Source organism: Medicago sativa, chromosome 6 (assembly GCF_051527215.1).
Source record: "Medicago sativa cultivar Bolivia chromosome 6, Bolivia_mono, whole genome shotgun sequence".
Lineage (NCBI taxonomy): Eukaryota > Viridiplantae > Streptophyta > Magnoliopsida > Fabales > Fabaceae > Medicago > Medicago sativa.
Window position 1 is genome coordinate 100,495,531 of NC_140754.1, and position 6,785 is coordinate 100,502,315.

The following is a 6,785-nucleotide window of genomic DNA, read 5'->3' on the forward strand; positions in this document are numbered from 1 at the left end:
AATTCGTTGGATAGGTAAACAACATAACTACGACTTCCATGGGATATTTTTGCATTTATTAAAAATTCAGCCAAAATGGAGGTTAAGAAAATCTCCTCGTTAATTTGGGACATTACTCGTTTTCGACCCTTTTTTACTAGGAAGGCCATAATGTGGCCGATTTGCATTGAATCTTAGCGTGTGACAATTCGTTGGATAGGTAAACAACATAACTATGACTTCCATGGGATATTTTTGCATTCTCTAAAAATTTGGCCAAAATGGAGGTTAAGAAAATCTCCTCATTAATTTAGGACATTACTCGTTTTCGACCCATTTTTACTAGGAAGGCCTTAAAGTGGCCGATTTGTATTGAATCTTAGCATGTGACAATTCGTTGGATAGGTAAACAACATAACTACGACTTCCATGGGATATTTTTGCATTCTCTAAAAATACGGCCAAAATGGAGTTTAAGAAAATCTCCTCGTTAATTTAGGACATTACTCGTTTTCGACCCATTTTTACTAGGAAGGCCATAAAGTGGCCGATTTGTATTGAATCTTAGCATGTGACAATTCGTTGGATAGGTAAACAACATAACTACGACTTCCATGGGATATTTTTGCATTCTCTAAAAATTTAGCCAATATGGAGGTTAAGAAAATCTCCTCATTAATTTAGGACATTACTCGTTTTCGACCCATTTTTACTAGGAAGGCCATAAAGTGGCCGATTTGTATTGAATCTTAGCATGTGACAATTCGTTGGATAGGTAAACAACATAACTACGACTTCCACGGGATATTTTTGCATTCTCTAAAAATTTAGCCAAAATGGAGGTTAAGAAAATCCCCTCGTTAATTTAGGACATTACTCGTTTTCGACCCTTTTTTATAAGGAAGGCCATAAAGTGGCCGGTTTGTATTGAATCTTAGCATGGGACAATTCGTTGGATAGGTAAACAACATAGCTACGACTTCCATGGGATATTTTTGCATTTTTTAAAAATTCAGCCAAAATGGAGGTTAAGAAAATCTCCTTGTTAATTTGGGACATTACTCGTTTTCGACCCTTTTTTACTAGGAAGGCCATAATGTGGCTGATTTGCATTGAATCTTAGCATGTGACAATTCGTTGGATAGGTAAACAACATAACTACGACTTCCAGGGGATATTTTTGCATTCTCTAAAAATTCGGCCAAAATGGAGGTTAAGAAAATCTCCTCGTTAATTTAGGACATTACTCGTTTTCGACCCAGTTTTACTAGGAAGGCCATAAAGTGGCCGATTTGTATTGAATCTTAGCATGTGACAATTCGTTGGATAGGTAAACAACATAACTACGACTTCCACGGGATATTTTTGCATTCTCTAAAAATTTAGCCAAAATGGAGGTTAAGAAAATCCCCTCGTTAATTTAGGACATTACTCGTTTTCGACCCTTTTTTATAAGGAAGGCCATAAAGTGGCCGGTTTGTATTGAATCTTAGCATGGGACAATTCGTTGGATAGGTAAACAACATAGCTACGATTTCCATAGGATATTTTTGCATTTTTTAAAAATTCAGCCAAAATGGAGGTTAAGAAAATCTCCTCGTTAATTTGGGACATTACTCGTTTTCGACCCTTTTTTACTAGGAAGGCCATAATGTGGCCGATTTGCATTGAATCTTAGCGTGTGACAATTCGTTGGATAGGTAAACAACATAACTACGACTTCCATGGGATTTTTTTGCATTCTCTAAAAATACGGCCAAAATGGAGGTTAAGAAAATCTCCTCGTTAATTTCGGACATTGCTCGTTTTCGACCCATTTTTACTAGGAAGGCCATAAAGTGGCCGATTTGTATTGAATCTTAGCATGTGACAATTCGTTGGATAGGTAAACAACATAACTACGACTTCCATGGCATATTTTTGCATTCTCTTAAAATTCAGCCAAAATGGAGGTTAAGAAAATCTCCTCGTTAATTTGAGACATTACTCGTTTTCGACCTTTTTTACTAGGAAGGCCATAATGTGGCCGATTTGCATTGAATCTTAGCGTGTGACAATTTGTTGGATAGGTAAACAATATAACTACGACTTCCATGGGATATTTTTGCATTCTCTAAAAATTCGGCCAAAATGGAGGTTAAGAAAATCTCCTCGTTAATTTAGGACATTACTCGTTTTCGACCCATTTTTACTAGGAAGGTCATAAAGTGGCCGATTTGTATTGAATCTTAGCATGTGACAATTCGTTGGATAGGTAAACAACATAACTACGACTTCCATGGGATATTTTTGCATTCTCTAAAAATTTAGCCAAAATGGAGGTTAAGAAAATCCCCTCGTTAATTTAGGACATTACTCATTTTCGACCCTTTTTTATAAGGAAGGCCATAAAGTGGCCGGTTTGTATTGAATCTTAGCATGGGACAATTCGTTGGATAGGTAAACAACATAGCTACGATTTCCAGAGGATATTTTTGCATTTTTTAAAAATTCAGCCAAAATGGAGGTTAAGAAAATCTCCTCGTTAATTTGGGACATTACTCGTTTTCGACCCTTTTTTACTAGGAAGGCCATAATGTGGCCGATTTGCATTGAATCTGAGCGTGTGACAATTCGTTGGATAGGTAAACAACATAACTACGACTTCCATGGGATATTTTTGCATTCTCTAAAAATACGGCCAAAATGGAGGTTAAGAAAATCTCCTCGTTAATTTCGGACATTACTCGTTTTCGACCCTTTTTTATAAGGAAGGCCATAAAGTGGCCGGTTTGTATTGAATCTTAGCATGGGACAATTCGTTGGATAGGTAAACAACATAGCTACGATTTCCAGAGGATATTTTTGCATTTTTTAAAAATTCAGCCAAAATGGAGGTTAAGAAAATCTCCTTGTTAATTTGGGACATTACTCGTTTTCGACCCTTTTTTACTAGGAAGGCCATAATGTGGCCGATTTGCATTGAATCTTAGCGTGTGACAATTCGTTGGATAGGTAAACAACATAACTATGACTTCCATGGGATATTTTTGCATTCTCTAAAAATTTGGCCAAAATGGAGGTTAAGAAAATCTCCTCATTAATTTAGGACATTACTCGTTTTCGACCCATTTTTACTAGGAAGGCCTTAAAGTGGCCGATTTGTATTGAATCTTAGCATGTGACAATTCGTTGGATAGGTAAACAACATAACTACGACTTCCATGGGATATTTTTGCATTCTCTAAAAATACGGCCAAAATGGAGTTTAAGAAAATCTCCTCGTTAATTTAGGACATTACTCGTTTTCGACCCATTTTTACTAGGAAGGCCATAAAGTGGCCGATTTGTATTGAATCTTAGCATGTGACAATTCGTTGGATAGGTAAACAACATAACTACGACTTCCATGGGATATTTTTGCATTCTCTAAAAATTTAGCCAATATGGAGGTTAAGAAAATCTCCTCATTAATTTAGGACATTACTCGTTTTCGACCCATTTTTACTAGGAAGGCCATAAAGTGGCCGATTTGTATTGAATCTTAGCATGTGACAATTCGTTGGATAGGTAAACAACATAACTACGACTTCCACGGGATATTTTTGCATTCTCTAAAAATTTAGCCAAAATGGAGGTTAAGAAAATCCCCTCGTTAATTTAGGACATTACTCGTTTTCGACCCTTTTTTATAAGGAAGGCCATAAAGTGGCCGGTTTGTATTGAATCTTAGCATGGGACAATTCGTTGGATAGGTAAACAACATAGCTACGACTTCCATGGGATATTTTTGCATTTTTTAAAAATTCAGCCAAAATGGAGGTTAAGAAAATCTCCTTGTTAATTTGGGACATTACTCGTTTTCGACCCTTTTTTACTAGGAAGGCCATAATGTGGCCGATTTGCATTGAATCTTAGCGTGTGACAATTCGTTGGATAGGTAAACAACATAACTATGACTTCCATGGGATATTTTTGCATTCTCTAAAAATTTGGCCAAAATGGAGGTTAAGAAAATCTCCTCATTAATTTAGGACATTACTCGTTTTCGACCCATTTTTACTAGGAAGGCCTTAAAGTGGCCGATTTGTATTGAATCTTAGCATGTGACAATTCGTTGGATAGGTAAACAACATAACTACGACTTCCATGGGATATTTTTGCATTCTCTAAAAATACGGCCAAAATGGAGTTTAAGAAAATCTCCTCGTTAATTTAGGACATTACTCGTTTTCGACCCATTTTTACTAGGAAGGCCATAAAGTGGCCGATTTGTATTGAATCTTAGCATGTGACAATTCGTTGGATAGGTAAACAACATAACTACGACTTCCATGGGATATTTTTGCATTCTCTAAAAATTTAGCCAATATGGAGGTTAAGAAAATCTCCTCATTAATTTAGGACATTACTCGTTTTCGACCCATTTTTACTAGGAAGGCCATAAAGTGGCCGATTTGTATTGAATCTTAGCATGTGACAATTCGTTGGATAGGTAAACAACATAACTACGACTTCCACGGGATATTTTTGCATTCTCTAAAAATTTAGCCAAAATGGAGGTTAAGAAAATCCCCTCGTTAATTTAGGACATTACTCGTTTTCGACCCTTTTTTATAAGGAAGGCCATAAAGTGGCCGGTTTGTATTGAATCTTAGCATGGGACAATTCGTTGGATAGGTAAACAACATAGCTACGACTTCCATGGGATATTTTTGCATTTTTTAAAAATTCAGCCAAAATGGAGGTTAAGAAAATCTCCTTGTTAATTTGGGACATTACTCGTTTTCGACCCTTTTTTACTAGGAAGGCCATAATGTGGCTGATTTGCATTGAATCTTAGCATGTGACAATTCGTTGGATAGGTAAACAACATAACTACGACTTCCAGGGGATATTTTTGCATTCTCTAAAAATTCGGCCAAAATGGAGGTTAAGAAAATCTCCTCGTTAATTTAGGACATTACTCGTTTTCGACCCAGTTTTACTAGGAAGGCCATAAAGTGGCCGATTTGTATTGAATCTTAGCATGTGACAATTCGTTGGATAGGTAAACAACATAACTACGACTTCCACGGGATATTTTTGCATTCTCTAAAAATTTAGCCAAAATGGAGGTTAAGAAAATCCCCTCGTTAATTTAGGACATTACTCGTTTTCGACCCTTTTTTATAAGGAAGGCCATAAAGTGGCCGGTTTGTATTGAATCTTAGCATGGGACAATTCGTTGGATAGGTAAACAACATAGCTACGATTTCCATAGGATATTTTTGCATTTTTTAAAAATTCAGCCAAAATGGAGGTTAAGAAAATCTCCTCGTTAATTTGGGACATTACTCGTTTTCGACCCTTTTTTACTAGGAAGGCCATAATGTGGCCGATTTGCATTGAATCTTAGCGTGTGACAATTCGTTGGATAGGTAAACAACATAACTACGACTTCCATGGGATATTTTTGCATTCTCTAAAAATACGGCCAAAATGGAGGTTAAGAAAATCTCCTCGTTAATTTCGGACATTGCTCGTTTTCGACCCATTTTTACTAGGAAGGCCATAAAGTGGCCGATTTGTATTGAATCTTAGCATGTGACAATTCGTTGGATAGGTAAACAACATAACTACGACTTCCATGGCATATTTTTGCATTCTCTTAAAATTCAGCCAAAATGGAGGTTAAGAAAATCTCCTCGTTAATTTGAGACATTACTCGTTTTCGACCTTTTTTACTAGGAAGGCCATAATGTGGCCGATTTGCATTGAATCTTAGCGTGTGACAATTTGTTGGATAGGTAAACAATATAACTACGACTTCCATGGGATATTTTTGCATTCTCTAAAAATTCGGCCAAAATGGAGGTTAAGAAAATCTCCTCGTTAATTTAGGACATTACTCGTTTTCGACCCATTTTTACTAGGAAGGTCATAAAGTGGCCGATTTGTATTGAATCTTAGCATGTGACAATTCGTTGGATAGGTAAACAACATAACTACGACTTCCATGGGATATTTTTGCATTCTCTAAAAATTTAGCCAAAATGGAGGTTAAGAAAATCCCCTCGTTAATTTAGGACATTACTCGTTTTCGACCCTTTTTTATAAGGAAGGCCATAAAGTGGCCGGTTTGTATTGAATCTTAGCATGGGACAATTCGTTGGATAGGTAAACAACATAGCTACGATTTCCAGAGGATATTTTTGCATTTTTTAAAAATTCAGCCAAAATGGAGGTTAAGAAAATCTCCTCGTTAATTTGGGACATTACTCGTTTTCGACCCTTTTTTACTAGGAAGGCCATAATGTGGCCGATTTGCATTGAATCTGAGCGTGTGACAATTCGTTGGATAGGTAAACAACATAACTACGACTTCCATGGGATATTTTTGCATTCTCTAAAAATACGGCCAAAATGGAGGTTAAGAAAATCTCCTCGTTAATTTCGGACATTACTCGTTTTCGACCCTTTTTTATAAGGAAGGCCATAAAGTGGCCGGATTGTATTGAATCATAGCATGGGACAATTCGTTGGATAGGTAAACAACATAGCTACGATTTCCAGAGGATATTTTTGCATTTTTTAAAAATTCAGCCAAAATGGAGGTTAAGAAAATCTCCTTGTTAATTTGGGACATTACTCGTTTTCGACCCTTTTTTACTAGGAAGGCCATAATGTGGCCGATTTGCATTGAATCTTAGCGTGTGACAATTCGTTGGATAGGTAAACAACATAACTACGACTTCCATGGGATATTTTTGCATTCTCTAAAAATTTAGCCAATATGGAGGTTAAGAAAATCCCCTCGTTAATTTAGGACATTACTCGTTTTCGAC